The sequence below is a fragment of the Equus quagga genome, chromosome 13 (assembly GCF_021613505.1).
Source record: "Equus quagga isolate Etosha38 chromosome 13, UCLA_HA_Equagga_1.0, whole genome shotgun sequence".
In the NCBI taxonomy this organism is placed as follows: domain Eukaryota; kingdom Metazoa; phylum Chordata; class Mammalia; order Perissodactyla; family Equidae; genus Equus; species Equus quagga.
This window is the reverse complement of record NC_060279.1, coordinates 94,200,438-94,218,458: the sequence shown is the minus strand read 5'-3', so window position 1 is coordinate 94,218,458 and position 18,021 is coordinate 94,200,438. Positions and strand designations below refer to the sequence as shown.

The 18,021-nt window shown below is 47.8% G+C and overlaps 1 pseudogene; it reads right to left on the bottom strand.

Moving 5' to 3' along the window:
• Positions 1 to 203: 203 nt before the first annotated feature.
• On the bottom strand, positions 204 to 5,296 carry LOC124250367 (carcinoembryonic antigen-related cell adhesion molecule 3-like; annotated as a pseudogene).
• Between the last annotated feature and the right edge of the window lie 12,725 nt (positions 5,297 to 18,021).

The window sequence follows — 18,021 nt, the reverse complement described above, 5'->3', positions numbered from 1 at the left end:
CTACTTAAAAATTGCATCAGAATCATCATTTTACAGATAAGAAAAAAAAATCTATTCAGAGGTTAATAACACGGAGGAGGGTAAGAGAGCCAGAGGGCCAGACTCATATTTCACATCGAGCCAGAGGAGGTCACTTTTGCTGGAACTGACTGGATTGGAGAACTCACAATGATAATCTCCAGCATCCTCCCTCCTGACACATTCTATGGTGAGGGTGCTGTGTCCTGGGATAGTTTCGTCCTCTCTGTGAGCTGCAGACTCTGGTCATTTAAGAACCACTGGATGGAGATACCAGGGTCATGCATGAGGCAGGTCAGGACCATGGGGTCCTTATGTTCTGTGACTGGGGTCCTTATGTCCTATGCTGACTCAGATGGAGGGCTTTGACACTGGCTCTGTGGAGAAACAGAGGAGGTGACTGACAGAGAGTGGGCCTGGGGCCAGGGACTACACTCCTTCCTCAGAGATCTCAGCCACTCTGTAAAGGTGACCCAGAAGATGGTCCTGATCCCTGCAGAAAGACAAGCATCTCTGTTCAGGGGAGGATCTGTAAGGAGCTGGCTGCATCTCCCCCTTTGACCCCTATATCACCCCAGGATGACCCCTGATCAATACTCTGGACATCTCTGTAGTATCAGCAACAGGAACCTCTACTCATCCCATCCCATGTGTCCTATGACCTCATCATCAGGTAGAATTTTTCTCTCATGAACTTTCATTGATTTTTTCCTAGAACTTTCTTTGACTTCAGAAAAGATCAGGCCGTATTCCTATACACACTTCCGTGTGTGTTGGGGAAGGCGGGCTTGCCAGCTCTGTCCATCTCTGGGGCCAAGGAAATGTTACATAAAGTGGGAAGGTATTTACTTCTTGTTAAATAATTTATTAGGGAGTGAGGATGCCTCGCCACAGCCTTAGGGCCTGGAGAGCTTCTTAATCCAAGGGATTTCTCACTCTGAAGAGGACTTTTACTTCCTGTTCTGTGGCTTGAATATCACGGTGAAGGAAACCTCTACAGAGAAGTGGTTACAGTTTTAACAAAAGACAGGAACTGTTAGGAATAGAAGGAAAGTACTCAATATGACAAAGGTCATAAAGGAAAAGCCCACACCTAACATTATACTCAACGGAGAAACACTGAAAACTTTCCTCTAAGATTATGAACAAGAAAACAATGCTGCTTTCACTACTTCTATTCAACATAGTAGAGGAATGCTAGCCAGAACAATGAGGCAAGAAGAAGAAATAAAAGGCATCCAAATTAGAAAGGAAGAAGAAAAACTCTCTCTTTTAGCCGAAGATAATCTTATATGTAGAAAGCCCTAAAGATTCCACCCACACACACACAAAAAATTGTTAGAACTAATAAACAAATTCAGCAAACTTGCAGGAGACAAAAATCAACACTCAAAATTGGTTACATTTATATACAATAACAATGAACAATGCAAAAAAGAAATGAAGAAAACAATTCCATTTACAATACCATCAAAAACTATAAAATACTTAGGAATAAACTTAAACAAGGAGGTGAAAGATGTGTACACTGAAAACGACCAAACATTTTGAAAGAAATTAAAGAAGACACAAATAAGTGGATAGACATCTATGTTCATGGATGGGAAGAATTAATATTGTTAAGATGCCAATATCCCCCAAACTATCTTCATATTTCATATACACTTTATCAAAATCTCGATGAAATTTTTGCAGAAATCAAAAAATCCAACTTAAAATTCAAGGGACCCTGAATAGTTAAAACAATCTTTAAAAAGGAGAACAAAATTGGAGGACTCACACTTCCTGATTTCAAAACTTACCACAGAGCTAAAGAACCAAAATATCATGGCACTGACATAAAGACAGACATAGATCGTGGGATACAATAGACATACAGAAATAAAGCCCCGATAATGTAATCAGATGATTTTGAAAAAGTAGACAAGACCATTTATGGAGTAAGGACAGTCTTTTCAAGAAAGAGTATTGGGATACTGGACATCCGCATGCAGAAGTGTGAAGCTGGGGTTTTGCCGGTTCCGATCCTTGGCGTGGACCTAGCACCGCTCATCAGGCCATGCTGAGGCAGCATCCCATGTAGCACAACCAGAAGAACCTACAACTAGAATATACAACTAGGTACCAGGGGACTTTGGGCAGAAGAAGAAGAAAGAAAAAAAAAACAAGATTGGCAAGAGATGTTAGCTCAGGTGCCAATCTTTAAAAAAAACAAAGAAAAACTTCAGTTCATTAAAGGACAAATCAACAGAGTGAAAGGTGACCTATGGAATGGGAGAAAATAATTTGCAAATTATATATCAATAAGGGGTGAATATCCAGAATATACAAAGAACTGCTAAACTCAACAACAATAAAACCAAATAACCTGATTGAAAAATGGGCAAATCAGAGTTGGCATCTCTCACCACTCAGTCAACTTGAGTCCTTGAAAGAATAATGCAGGTTTGTGTATATGAAGACAAATGCATGAGGATCGGAGTGCTTAGGGAACGTAAGGCCGCTGGCTGTACGTCCGGGAGAAAGCACAGACTTTCTCAAGTGTCAATATGTTAGCAGGGTTTGGTCTTGAAAAGGCACAGGACAGAAGTCGGAGATACCATCACTCCCACACCCCACCCTCCATACCTCTGCTGGTTCTTCACTGACCATCTCACTGCCTGGCCAACCAGGGCTGACTCCATCCCACTGCACACACCTCCATCACCCAGTGAGGTGTGTTTTTTCTGAGGCACCATTTTCAAGGTTCTCCTAGAGATGGGTAATGATGGATTTGGAGTTTGAGTGTAAATAACACATGAGGACCAGGAGCAAGCAGGGCAGTCAGGCGAGTACTCGGGCTCAGGGCAAAGATGTGGATCAGATCTTCCCAGGTGACTGAAACTGACATGAGTCAGTGACCCAATAAATGATTGAATCCAAAGAATGATCCAGAAAAGAGTGATGAGACAGGCAGGAGCTGTTCAGCTTTGGCAGCAGAACCTGATCTCTGTCCTTGGTCTTTAATGTCTCTTCTGTCTCTGCTGAGGGCAGCTGTGGACGTGTGCAAATACAGAAGAGTGACTGATGGAAAGGGAGGAGCCTGAACTTGCTGCAGATATGGCCTCCACGGACAAACTGTGTTTGGTGGTTATGAGATAGAAATTTGAGAAGAAGTTAAAATTCTTCTCTATGTGAAAATTATGGTTAATACCCCAGGGTCTCACACCAACTGTGGGAAGGAGTATTCCCCTAGAGAGCAGGAAGAGGTCTGAGACATTAGCCTCAGCCCCTGGAGGGTCAGAGAACCTGTCCTGTGTGGCCAGAATTCCAGGGTCTGTGCATCCAGGTTCCAGTCTCTGAAGAGATTTTTGGATCATTCATTCACCATTCATTCCTTCACTTGAGAGTTTCTTACACGTGGGCCAGGTGCTGACTGCAGGTGTAGAGTGGGGAGTGAGATGGCAAAGTCTTTCCTTTATCCACCAGTGGGAGGGACACCAACACATCAGGAAACAAGTAAGTGACTTCAAGTCCAGTGCAGGGAGGTTGGACCAGACACCTGAGGGGTGGCCTGTCATTCCTGCACTGACTCTAATTCTTGAAGCAGGTAATTTAGTTCTTCAGTAAACGGGGGTGAATGCTCCATTTGCTCTCACTCCCCAGACCGGAATCTCTCCCTCTGAGCTGGGGATACCTAAGAAGAAAGTATCTGAACCAACAACCTGTCTTGGGGTCACAGACACCTAATAAGGCCCCTGGGTGGAGTAGAGGATGGGGCTGTGGCTGCAGACGACCTCGTGTGACTGATCTGCTGCTCATGGTCTCTGTGACCCTGATTTAGAGACTGTATCACCCTGTGTCTCAGTTTCCCCTCAATGAAGTAGGATTAATATTTGGCTGCCAGGTTGTCAGTGAAATAACCTTAAAAGATTTACAGTTCCTGACTTAAATCTTGGTAGAAAGGAGCTGCTCAAATAAATGTATGTTATCGTTTGATTCCAAGAGGGAATGCCCCTGGGCCTGATCCCTGGTGGATGAGGAGCTGCCAGCAGCATCTTCTCTCCTCTGTGCCTCACCTGGGGACACTGACCTTCCTCTGAAGTCTCCTGAGGGCCCAGGGCTGTCAGCTAATGGCCTGGGTGCCTTGTCCATCTGTGCTCTCCATGCTGAGTCTCAGGTGAAAGGCCAGGCTCTGCCCCTGCCCAGATGTGGCTCTTGGGGCTGAGCCCTGGCTGGTGACCAGCTCAGGAGCCTTGGGACTGGGACGGCCGGGAAAACATTGCTCCCTGTCAGCCCTGCCCAGGAGGGCAAAACCCATCCCTTGCATAGATTCCCAAGTCACTGGAGTCAGGACCCCTGAGACATGGGTCTGGGCAGGGGCTTCCCAGGGCTGAGCTTCTTTGTGAGGATCCCAGGGGGCCCCTCAGGCCAGGCGCTGACTGAGCCCTGCAGAGTCTTTCTTAGGGTCATGTTCATGGGGAGGGACCCAGGGAGCTGGACTGAGACTGACCTTCCTCTGCTGAGTTACTCCCATCAGACTGGTCCTTCTCTCTGCAGGGAATGTCTGCAAGGGCTGCATTCTGGGAAGGGTATTCTGATCTTATGAAGTTTGTCTCTACTGTGCGTGTCCACCACTAAATGCTCAAACCTTAACATGAGACAGAATGCCGAGGGGGATGTAGGCACAGTCCGGGCCTGTCAATCCTGTGGTTGTGAAGTAGAATCACCCCATCCAACACCCAGAGGTCAGAGAGGAATCACTCACGGTATATGTGGAGCTGTCTAATTCCTGCTTCAATTAGGAAATTTTTCTTTGTAACTTGTAGGGTGTAGTATCTTGTGTCCTCCTGGGTGACGTTCTGGAGCAGCAGGGGTATATTGTCTCTTGACTGCTGTATACCGGCCCTGGGGTAATTTCTGATGAGTCTATTACATATGATAGAATTTGAAGTTTGGGCTCTACTCTGTCCCCTTTGTACCAGACATAGCCTAAAAGATTCCCAGGCAGATTGTAAACAAGTAAGAACATCCTTCCCTTTGGCAGTATTGGGCGGCACCGATTCAACAGTGACTCTGGCAGTGGTGCGTGTGTTCCAGAAGGTTATGATTGAGACTAGGAGGGAAGAGAGAGAGATCAATCAATATTTGGAACTATGTATTGGGATGGAAAGATGAGGCCCTGGGTCCTGAGCTGGTCTCTTTACCTCCTAGACTTGGAATGTGTGTGTGAGAGTGTGTGTGTTTGTGTGTGTGTGTAAGTGTGTATACCGGTCAAGGTCAGCAGCATGAACACCATTACTTCAGCACTTCTGAACTTGTTATTCCCTCTGTTCCCAATACTCTTCCCCAGGTGTCTGCCCAGTTCACTCCCTCCCTGCCCTCAGCACCCTGCTCACTCTCAGGGGCATCCTTGGGAGATGCCTTCCCTGACCACCTGCTCTAAAGATGCTCTGTCTTCACTTTCTGACCTTTCCTTGCTCTGTTTTCTGCATGACAATGTCAGTCCCTGACCTCACATTCTAGATCTCTTGCTTCTCTCTCCTCCTTCCCACAGAACGTGAGTTCCTGAGGGCAGGGACTTGTCTGATCTTGCTGTTCTCCCAGTGCCTGGAACAGGCTGCAAACACCTGTGGATGAATGAATGCGTGTTCCCAGGGCCCTCCACATCCTGGTGTTTATTTTCCAGTTTCTAATGGTGGTGGGTAAGGGCAACGTTTAGTGCACCTAGTTGAGTTTTTCTGGTGCCATCCTCAAATAATTATTATTATTGTCATCAATTTTCCTCAAAAATTATTGGTTAGTGATGACTAATGTGGAAAGCTACAGCAACTGAGATATTCCTGCTTCTCCCCACTTCCAGATCATGAGGCTTTCCTGTTTCTGAGACCCCTCCCCCAATCCTACCCTGATCCCATGTCCTCTCTCCTCAGGGCCAAACAGAAGCCCTCTGTCCCCTCTCAGAGCCCTGTCCTCCCCAAGAGACCCCAGCCAGTCTCTCTTCTCCCATCCCCCTGCCCACCCTCAGGGAATGTCCCCTCTGGCCTGCCAGCAGGAGCCCCTGCCAAGGGCCATGCCCTCTGTGGACAGGGGATGAAGGGGACTCCATGGTGTCCGTTGCCTGCTCTGTCCCTCCTTCTGTGAGAAGAGCTGGGGTCCAGAAATGCTCACAAGGACTGCTGCTCCCGAGATGTCAGCTCTGCTGTCCTTCCTCCGTCTTTGCTGAGCCTCCTCCCAGAGCAGGAGGGCCTCTCCAGGTCACGTGGGTTGGGAGTGTGGTCTCTGCCCAGGTCTCTCCCTCTCCCGCCCCTCATTCATGCATCCCTTTCTCCCTTCTTCCTCTTTCCTTCTACCTATGTTTCTGTTCCCTGGGAACTGCTGAGTCCTCTGCCTTCTCAGCACTGGTTCCCCACCACACTCACATACACACACATGCACACACACACCCCATGTTTGGACAAGGGTAAGCCTGGGCCGTCGGTGTCCTGGGCAGTCCCCACAATTCTGGCTCGGGGGGCACAGTCACCGTCCTCTCTCACATTCCTTTCTGGCTTTTCTTTTCAGAGCAGGAGTTCTGGGGCTACATCAGGAACTCTTGTCACAGAGATGTCACCCCCACTGTGCATTGGAATCACCCGTGGAACTTTATAAAGACTGTGAATGCCCAGGTGACACCTTAGAAATGCTACTTTAGCAGCTTTCCAGGTTTGTGGATACCCAGCCAGGCTGAGACCCCATTTTGTGGGGATTCAGCAGCCTCTCCCCTTCTCCTATTCAGAGTCAGAAGATTCTGCAAAAATGAAGATTCTCACCCGGCAGGTGTGGGGTGGACCCAAAAGTCTGCATCTAACAAGCTCTCAGGTGATGCTGATCACACTGGCCTGTGGAGCACACTTTCAATAGCAAGGCTGATGGGGACCCCTGTGCCCTGAGAGGACAACCCGCCTGGCCCCAGCGTTGGCCTCTGCTGTGTCCTGGCCTTGGGTCTGTCAGCACCACACAGAGACCCGGGAGTCTCCAAACCAGGGAGATTATTTCTGTTTGTGACACAGAAACCCAGCTGGGCACTAGGGTCTTCCCAGTGTCCTCAAATGCTCTGGGAAAGTTGGATTTACTCCCAGCAGTCAGGTCACAGAGGTGACTCTGGAGGTGAGAAAGGGGCAAGTGGAGTAATGACTGGTGAGGGGACCTGCCCTCCATCTCCAGTGGCACCAGTCTGATCTCTGCTTCCAGGAACAGACACCCAGTACCTGGTGCCTTAGGAACTACAGCTCCTGGGTGTGAAGGGGGAGGTTACTGTGTGTCCTGGGTGAGAGGATGGTGGGATGGGAGGTCAGGTGGCTGTAGGGTACCTGGTCCTTGGGGGAAGCTTTTAGGGAGACCCCCCTCTCCATGTGTGTTTGCTGAGCTGTGGCTCAGAGTCTGTCCATGTGCTCCCTCACCATCCTGGGGGCCTCTGTCCTCTGGCTGGCTGACTTTCTTATGCTCACCTGCCTTCCCCACAGGTGGTACCAGGCAGGGAGTAGGGAGATGCACAGGGATCCCTGACAGAGCAGGGTTCTCTGAGGCCCTTAGAAGGGGAGGTGGAATGGAGCAGGCACGAGGTATGGGACCAGAAGGATCTGCTGGACCCAGGGATGGGAATCAGGTTCCTTTTCCACCTCCCTGGTCAAAGCCCTGGTCAATTGCTGTGTTAATTTCCTGTGTGTTGTCTGTGTATTCAGTGTTGCCCCCTGGAGGGCATGAGGAGACCTGCAGCCAATGTCAGGGGCTGCACCAGCGATGCTGACCAGGCTCCAGAGGGTGTGAGCTGATCCTGAGCCCTGGACAGAGGTGGGCTCTGACCTCTATGCTGAGAATCCCTTCAGCCTATGTCTTGTCACTGAGCGTCCCCAGGCTGCCCCACTCCATCCCAGTGCAGGGTGAACCAAGGGTGAGGACAGGCATTGCTCAGTGGACTCCCCATCCAGTGTCCTGTGCTGCCTGGTGGATGTGCTGCCTCAGGAGGAGCTCTCTGCCCCCAAGGTTCAAAGGAAAGGGCAAGCGAGTGGTCTCTTGAGATCTCAAAGCACTCTGGGAGGTCTCAAGACCTGTGGGGCTGGTCCTCAGAATGGCCTGTGTTTCTCCCATCACGGCACTGGGGTCTTGCATCTAAGTCATCTATGTCCCTGTCTGTCATCTGCTTTAGGTTTTCCTACAGGGCCCAGGAGCTGGAGAAGCTCCACCTGGATAGTCAGACAGGGGATCCTGTGGGTTCCTCTGTTAGGAGAGGAGAGGCCCTATGGGACCCTCAGCCCCTCTGAGATGGAAGCAAATGCACATCCTGGTTCTCCTGTCCCATCCTGGATGGGAAAGTCCCCTTGTTCCCCCTGGATGCCTTGGGCTGGTGACATGTCTTCAGGGGACCACATCCAGGTGTCCCACAGACCAGAGGCCCTGGGGATGGGGAGTCGCCCCCTGATTCCTTTGAGGTCAAGGTGGGCCACCCCCTCTTCTAAGGGTAAGTCTACCCAATGCTGAGAATTCAGAGTTTGTACAAAGTCAGGTCTCCATGAGCAAAGGAAGGCCACAGGCTGCTGGCCCAGGCCCTTAGGGGAGAGAAGTCACTCACAAGGTAGAGATGGGGAGGGGGGTGTCTTTTTCTAGGAATGATTGGGATCCGACCCCTTACTGTTAGGAGGCCCCTGTCCTCCCTCTTGACTCTACAAGGGGAAAGGCCCATCCCAGGGACAGCCCTGCTGGCCTCCTCTCATGCTGATGCCAGTGCCCCCACGTCTACAAGGAGCATGCTCTGACCCCCAGGTGTCACATGGTGGTGTCAGACTTCTGTTGTGTGATTTCCCTCATCCATTTAATGAGTATTTTCTGAGCTTCTGTGATGTGTCAGACCTTGGTCTGGGCCCTGGAAACTCCACAGAGAAGAGGACACATGTGGGCCCTGGGTCACAGAGTTTGCCTTGTGATGGGGAGACAGGCAGTCAGAGAAAATCATGGAATTAAGGTGTAATTGTAATTGAGAGAAGAGCTGTGAAGAGAAAGTGTCTGGTGCTTCCGGAACATGTAATGGAGTCTCAGCTGGTTTGAGAAAGTGACCTTTGCCTTAGACCTGAAGCATTAGTGGGCGTTTGCCCCATGAAGGACAGAGGCTGTGGAGAGAGGAGCTGCCTACAGAGGGACCAGACTTTAGGGGGACAGACGCCTGGCTGGATGGAGGGACTGACAGAGTCCAGTGTGTGGAGCTTGGAGAGCGAGGAAGATGGTGGACTGAATGACGCTGGTGAGGGTCAGACTCTGCTGGGCTGTGGGTGATGCTGAAGGTGGTCAGCAGCTCCCGGGGGAGGCGCCAGGCTGTGGGGTAGCTCTGCCGCCCTCTGCTGGACAAGGAGAAAAACGCGCAAGAAAAAATGCTACACAGTTTTGCCTTTTTAATTCAACTTACATATTAAGCAATATTTCCTATGTCTATAATGACTTGTACGAGCCTCAGTGAGTTATAATTGACATACAGTAAGCCTAACATGTGGAAAGCATACAATTTATTAAGTTTTGCCATGTGGGTGCGCAGACACGTTAGTGCCACAGTGAAGGTGACGAATGTATCCTTTCCTCTCAAAGTCCCTCGTGCCCCCTTGTAGTTTCTTCATTCCACCCCCCTGACTCCACCTCCCCCAGTGTTCCCAGGGAACCTCCGTCGGCTTTCTGTCATTATAGGTAAGTTTGCATTTTCTAGAACATTTAGAAAGAGGACAAGTGAGTAGAAGGCCGTGCTCCCTCAGGGAAGGGAGAGGGAGGCCCCTCCAGTGGCAGTACATCCTGGGGAGACCCTGCTTCCTGCCTGCTCTGCACCCGGCTTTGTCCGCACCTGTGACTCCAGGCTGGTGAGTGGTTGGGCGGATTTTCACAGTCTGAGCTGAGGTTTACTTTCTCAGGGGTGTGGTGGATGGGAAAATGCCAGATTCGGAGCTGGGAGGTCTGGGTCAAGGCGCACGTCTTCATTCTCTAAGAGAAGAGCGTAGCCCTTCAGATCCCAGCTCTGGCTCAGACACATCGGCCCAAAGTGGGTCCTGCCACTGACCATCAAGGAGACCTTGGACAGGTGACTCCTTCTCTTTGGGCCTCAGTTTCTTCATCTGTAAAATAGGACAATGCCAGCGTCTACCTCATAGGGTTGATTTGATACATGCAAAATGCTTGGACAGAGTCTGGTATGTAACAGTGTTAGTGGTTAGTGTGAGAAGGGTCCTTGGGATCATCCACTCCAGTCCCTGCTCACTGGGAAAGGCAGTGTGTGTAGTGGTCAAGTGCGTGGGCTCAGTAGCCTGTTGCCTGGTTTGAACTCAGATCTGCCTTCTCCTGGCTGTGTGACCTTGTGCAAGTCACTTGACCTCTCTGTGGTTCAGTTTCCTCAACTGCACAATACAGATGATAAACAATAACTACCTGATACGGTTTTGTGAGGATGAAATGAGTCAACACCTGTAAGATGTTCAGAGCTGAGCATGGCACACAGTAAATCCTTGAAAATATTACCTTTTGTTAGTAAGATTCCAGGAGCTGGGCTTATGGGAAGAACTCTGACAGTGGATCCCAGGGTCCTAGCGCCTGGCTCTTCAGGGAGCGCGTGAGACCTTGGGCAAGTTGTTTCCCCTCCCAGGGCCTCTGCTTCCCACTGGGACCTGGATGAGGTTCCCACCTCTGTCCTCTCTGTGTCTTCTCAGTTCTCCAACCCTGGACCATGGCTCTTATCCTTAATCCTCTCTGTGAAAATACTTGGAGCAGCTCTTGGATTCTGACTGATATATTCTCCATCCCTGACAACCAGTGGGGGCTGAGGAATTGGAAAATGGGCACTGCCTTCTTCCACCAAGTCATTAGAGCCAGCAAACACCAATGACCCTGAGGCCACCGTTCTTCACACACAGAATCTGGTGTTCACTGACCACCCACGTGAGCCAAGCACGAGTGGGGATTTCGCCTTCTTATCCTTTGCCTCTGAGGTAAGCATTTATGACAAATGATCAAGACCATGATCCTTGGAGTCCCTGCCACCTAGAAAATACGGGATCCATCTGAACTCTCAGCTTTCCCATCTGTGAGATGGGGATGATAATTCCCACTGCCTAGGGTCATTGTCAGGGTCAAGTGAGATAATAACATAAGATGTATTATATGGGTGTGGCACATAGTCAGCCTTACTTCGTAAAGGGAAGTGGGTTTGATCTGAAGATAATGATACTATCAGCCACCAATGTCTTCAGCCCTTTGTACATATCAGACACTTCGTGTGCATTCCCTCATTCTCATTCAGACTGTGACCCATTTCCAGAGGACTTGGAATACTCACCACACAGACCCATGTGGCATGACAAGGATGCACACAGAGTGTGTGGGACTCAGATAACGGGTCACCAAGCAAGGGTCCATCCAGTCTGGAAACATCTGAAGTGGTTTCCTGGAGGTGGTGACATTGGAACTGAGTCTAGAAAGGGACAGATGATGTTGACAGAAAGAATTGCATGGGGAAAGACCTGGAGGAGAGAGAATGCTTGATTCATCAGAGGAGAGATAAGAATGGGTAAATAAGGAAATGAATAGGAAAAAGGGAGGTCACAGAAAATTAAGTGCAAATGACCCTTGATGCCCTACCCCACCCTTATGAAGAGAAATGCAAAGTCTAACGACACTGAGATATGTTTCCTCAGTCAGCTTGGCAGAAATCCAAGCGTGTGCTAGTGCACCACGTGCTGGGTGTGTGGAGAAACAGTTGCTCTCATTCACAGCAGGTTGGAGGGCAAAAGGGTACAATCCCAGCGGAGGGCAATTTAGCAATTTCCACCAAAATCACAAATGTCCTTACCTTCTGACCTGCTAGTCCATTTCTGGGAATTGCAAAACATGAATTGACATCCATGCAAGGCAAGTCATTGCAGAATTGTTGGAAATGGCAAAAGACCGGAAATGACTCAAATGTTCACATAGGGAGGGCTGGTTAAATAAACCATGGCCCCCATCATGGAATACTATGTAGCTGTTACAAGAATGAGGGATGCTCTTTGTCTGCTGATATGGAAAGACTTCTAAGATATACTGTAATGTGAGAAAAACTAGAGGCAAAACAATGAACAGTGTGCAACCTTTTGCATTATAAAAGGGGAAAGGTAAAAATAATTTTTAAATGGCCAACAAGCACATGAAAAGATGATTGACATCACTAATCATTAGGGAAATGCAAATCAAAACCACAATGAGATACCACTTCACACCCAATTAGGATGGCTACTATCAAAGAAAGAAAGAAAGAAAAAGACACGTGTTGGCGAGGACATGGAGAAATTGGAACCCTTGTGCATTGCTGATAGGAATGGAAAATGTTGCAGCCATTGTAGAAAACAGGATGGTGGTTTCTCAAAAAGTAAAATATGCAATTGCTGTATGGCTCAGCAATTCCACTTCTGGGTGTATACTCAAAAGAATTGAAAGAAGGGACTCAAACAGATAATTGTACACCCATGTTCATAGGAACATTATTTACAATAGCCGAATGGTAGAAACAACACAAACGTCCATCAGCGAATGAGTGGATAAACAAAATGTGATGTGTACATTCCATGGAATATTATACAACCTTAAAAAGGAAGGAAATTCTAACTCATGCTATAACATGGATGGACCTTGAAGACATTATGCTAAGTGAAATAAGCCAGACACAAAAGGACAAACACTGTATGATTCCTCTTTTATGAGGCTCCTAGAGGGGTCAGATTCTTACAGATGGAAAGTAGAAAGGTGGTTCTCAGGGGCTGGGGAAAGGGAGAAATGAGGAGTTAGTGTTTAATGGGTACAGAGTTTTCAGATGAAAAAGTTCTGGAGATGGATGGTGATGATATTTGCACAATCATATGAGTGTACCTAAGGCCATTGAACTTAAAAATGGTGAAAATGGTTAATTTTCATGTTCTGTATATTTTAATACAATGTTTGAAAATTCTTATTTGAGGGACTGACGCTGTGGCATAGTGTTTAAGTTTGCACACTCTGCAGGGGCAGCCTGGAGTTTGTCTGTGCAGGTCCTGGGCGTGGACCTACGCACCACTCATCAAGCCATGCTGAGGCGGCATCCCACATAGAAGACTTAGAAGGACCTACAACGAGGATATACAGATATGTACTGGGGCTTTGGGGAGAAAAAAGAAGAAAGGAGGAAGATTGGCAACAGATATTAGTTCAGGGCCAATATTCCTCCTTCCCCCTAAAAAACTTATTTGATTTGCATAAAGAAACTGTAGAAAACTTTGTAAGTAACTAATAGCATAGGTCACCATTGGCGACCTGGATACATAACAAATAGGGATGGGACAGAGACTTTTCATGTTTCTATACATGTAGTATACACACATTTTGGGGTCATGTAAATATAATACCTATTCACAAAGTTAAGTCGAAAAAATAAATGGAAATTACTGAGGGATGGGGTTAAACAGGGCCCCTGCTGAGGAGGACCGCAAAGCCAAATGGTGCAAAGCCTTGTATACTTCACTCGGCTGTTTGGATCCTGTGGACTTGGGGAACTCTGGAATGGCAACCAGACCTGAGAACGATCATCTCAGCCAAAGAGAAAAGAATGAACTGGAGGCTGGTGGCACCAGTGGAGACAGAGTGACTGGGGGGCTGGGGAGGTCATTGTATAAATCCAAAGAAGAATTGATGGTGGTCTGAACTTAGGTGGTGGCCAAGGGGAGGAGAGGAGGAAACACAAGAAAGAGAGACTTAGGACACAGAAGGGCTGAGAATGAGTGACCAGTGGATGTTGAGGGCAAGAAAAGTGGGGTGACTGGGTGCACAGTGGTGCTCTTCCCTAAGAGGGGGAACCAGGGACAAGAGCCGATTTGGGAGGAAACAACCCAACTCACTCCAGCTAGTGGAAGCAGAAAAGGAATTGATTGAAGGACGCTGGAGGCAGATCAGAGAATTCTGAGGGACCAGGGAAGCAGGCTCGGAAGCCACATGGCCCAGAATGGGGCCCAAAGTACAGGCACAAGGCGGCTCTGATCAAAATTTTCTGCCCCACTGCTGGGCACAGAAACCACAACATACACTGCGCTGTTGAGGCTGGCCCTGGAGTCCAGAAGTTTCTACATCACCACCATCACCAGTCCTCACTCCACACAATCAGTGTCATGTGCCCTCTGCGTTGTGGTGCTGCTTGCTTACAATCCTGTGTCTTGCATGAGTGCATCTGATTGGGAAAGTCTGGGTCCCATGTCTGTGTCATTCCTGCAAGGGATGCTGGGAAAATGAGCTTTCAGCTTTTGCTTAGAAGGGAAGAAAACTCTCAAAAGAGAGCAAAGGAGTTTAAAATAAGCTGGGCAGCCAGAATATGAACCGTGTCCATCACAAGTTTCCAGTGGGACACTCCAGTGGAGATGTCCAATGAGAAGTTGGATATTGGAGCCTGGAGTTCAGGAGTGAGGCTCTGCCTAGAGCTGGGTATTTGAGAGGCACCAGCTTAAGGAAGGGAAGTGAAGCCATGAATGAAGATAGGAGAGGGTGTGAACAGTGACAGGAAGGAGCCAGCACCAACCCTGGGGAACAGCCACATTGAAAGGCTAGGCAAAGCAGCATAAAAAGGAGGAGGAGGGGCTAGCAGGATGATGGCTTAGAAATTCAAAAGTTCAGCGGTGTCAGGAGAATATAATTAAAACAAATCCAGCAATTTCACATCCGGGTATATACCCAAAGGAAGTGAAAACAGGATTTTGAAGAGATACATGCACTCTTGTGTTTATTGCAGCATTATTCACAATAGCCAAGATATGAGAACAACCTATATGTCCATCAGCAGATGAAAGGATAAAGAAGATGCACATGTACATGATGGACTGTTATTCAGCCATGACAAAGGAGGACATCCTGCCATTTGGGACAACATGGACCTTGAGCGCATTCCGCTAAGTGAGATATCAGACAGAGAAAGAGAGTACTGTATGATATCACTTATATGTGGAATCTGAAAAAGGCCAAACTCGTAAAATCAGAGTATAAAATGGTGGCTATCAGGGGATGGGGTTGGGGGGATAAGATAGATGGTGGTTAAGGGTACAAACTTGCAAAGAGAGTAAGGAAGCCCTAGAGATCTGATGCACAGCGCATATAGAGGATATGGACAACAATATGGTAGTATCGTCATGAAACTTGCTAAGAGACTAGGACTTAACTGTTCCCACCACTAAAAAGGCAAGATAGTTACGTAATGTGATAGAGGTGCTGGGTAACGCTTCAATGATAATAATATTACAATGTGGAAATGGATCCAATTAACATGTTGTACACCTTAAATTTACAGTTATATGTGAAATATATTCAATCAGAAAGAAAAAAGTTTAAAAATAAAAGCAAAGCCTCCTTTCAACCCAGAAAACCTCTCCACACGGCTACAAGACAAAAAAAAAAAACAGTTTTATTACTGAATGAGCATTAAACCAGAATGTGACGTGCACCACAGGCAATCCGCTAGGAAACCGCAAACACAGAAGGACAGCTCACCCCTTATCTACCCAGGCAGATACAGCCCCTTACACACGTGTTCTCAAGATACACAATACGAGTCCTCATGTAGGAGGACTTGATGGGGCCATTGGTCACACTGAGTTCATTCTAAATGCATCTGGTAACTGGGGCCACCATCTGTGTTAGTTAACTGGCTTTATCCAAACGAAGAATAACCTTCTCATCCCTTTACGACTGGAGGTCGTTTTGCCCCAGGAGTGAGGTGTCCACCTCAGTTAGGCTCCTGCCCTTCCCAGAAGCTGGGAGACAGGGTGCTGTCTTCCCTGCTGATTGCATTTCAAAGAGATGGCTTTCCTGTGCTTGAGAAAGACATCCCTGGGTTGTAAGGCTGGCAAGGGGCTTATTTACATTTTTAAAAGATTTCCATACATTTCAAAGGGACAGAGAAAGAATTTATAATTATACATTTTCTGAAGAAAATGCTCTGCAAGAAAGTGTGCTCTCTTTCTCTTTTTGCTCCACGGAAAATCAATTTTTCTTGCTTTCTCAGTTTGCATTGACCCTTACAGGGGTTATTGCAGGAGAACAGTGGTGCATTGCGTCAAATGCTGTAAAACTAGCCTGAGGGACGCCCGGCAGGTTTAGCAATAAAAGTCTGCAAATACAAAAAGAAATCTCAATTCCAGTGCTTTTTTCTTCTGGAGCAGCCAACAGTTGGTATTTTTGCAATGGATCAGTCGCTTGCAATGGATTTTAGACTCTTGTAACCTGGTTTCGCCAATACAATTGGGCAAAAACCTTCCTTGCTGTAAGAGGAACTCAGACTTGACCAACCCTCACACTGGCTCTGAAGAAGCAAATCCTGTGCTGATAAATGCGGATACATTTTAATACCAAATAGGGGCGACGGAAAAGACAGGTCATGTGGGAAAGAGCCATAAATCAGAAAAAGGACGAACCATGGAAACCACAAAAAATTATACTAGAAATTAACCCTAGCCTCCTCCCACCAAAATAGTCCACTTGGAAACACTAAAATATTCTTCTAAATAACTCCTAGGTGATTATATTTAGATATCAATGACAGTAAGAACATTGATGTTTCCAACTGAGCACATTTTGTATGGAACATCTTATAAGCTGCAATAAGAACCACAGTGCAGAACTCCAGGTTTTGGAGAAAATCCATGCCTCTTTCTGCAGGTAGCACTCCAACATTTGGAAAGCCCTCTGGGCTTGTCACTGGGCCCCAGTGGAATCTGATGCCTGGTGCACTGGGCTGAATATTTCTGTTTCCCCACAATTCGTATGTTGACACCCTAACCCCAGTGTGGAGGTTTTTGGAGCCGGGAACTTTGGGAGGTAATTAGGTTCTGAGGGTGGAGCCTTGAGAATAGGGTTAGTGCCCTGTCTTAGAGTTCTCCAGAGAAACCGAACCAACAGGATATATAGAGGTGTGTGGAAAGATTTATTATGAGGAATTGGTTCATGCAATTATGGAGGCTAAGAGGTCCCAGGATCTGCTATCAGGAAAGCTGGTGGTGGAGTGCCAGTCCAAAGCTCAGGCCTGAAACCAGGGGAGCCAATGATGAGACTCTCAGTCCGTGTTTGAAGGCCGGAGAACAAGAGGGTCGGTGTCCAAGGGCAGGAGAAGATGGAAGTCCCAGCCCAAGCAGAGAGCAAATTCCTCCTTCCTCCACCTTTTTGCTCTGTTCAGGCCCTCTATGGATTGGAAGCACCCCATTCCCACGGGTGAGGGCCGTCTTTACTCAGTCCACTGAGTCAACTGCTATTCTCTTCTGGAAACACCCTCCCAGAAACACTCAGAAGTTGCGTCTTACCAGCTGTCTGGGCATCCCTTAGCATAAAGTTGAACGTAAAATTAGCCATCACAGCATCCTTACAGGTAGAAGCCAGAGGTAGCTAGCTCTCTTTCAGCCATGTGAAGTTACAGTGAGACGTCTGCCATATGCAGCCCCGAGGAGGGCCCTCACTGCAAGCTAAAGGCACCTGGCTGCAAACACAAAGGGCATTGTGACCTAAACTGCACATCACCTACTGGGTGTAGTCAAGCTTCCAAACAACAACGGTGGGCATGCACAGCAGCATCTGTCGTCTACTAAAAAGCTGTGTGTGGGATCAGGCTCAAGCAGGCATGCAGGGCACAGGTGAAAGCCCCAGTAGGTGGCTCCGACACGCACGGCAGCTGTTCTTCCTGCCTCTTTCTCCACCCAAACTCTGGGCTCATGGGAATTCCCTGTGATCTGTTTACAGAGGAGAGAAAGCACAGATCAGATTTGGAATGGGTCTGCAACTCTCCCCAAGGCCCACCTGGCTGTTGACTGTTCTCAGTGCCCAAAGCAACAGAGGTAAAGACCAACACTAATCTGTTATGGCATCATGCTATGGCAGGGCTACAAAGGACACGCTCCATCAAGGAGGGCACTGAGCTTTATCCTCACAGGGGTACACACAAGCTGTGGTCTCTGATTTGGCCTCCTGATACTCAATGCTTCT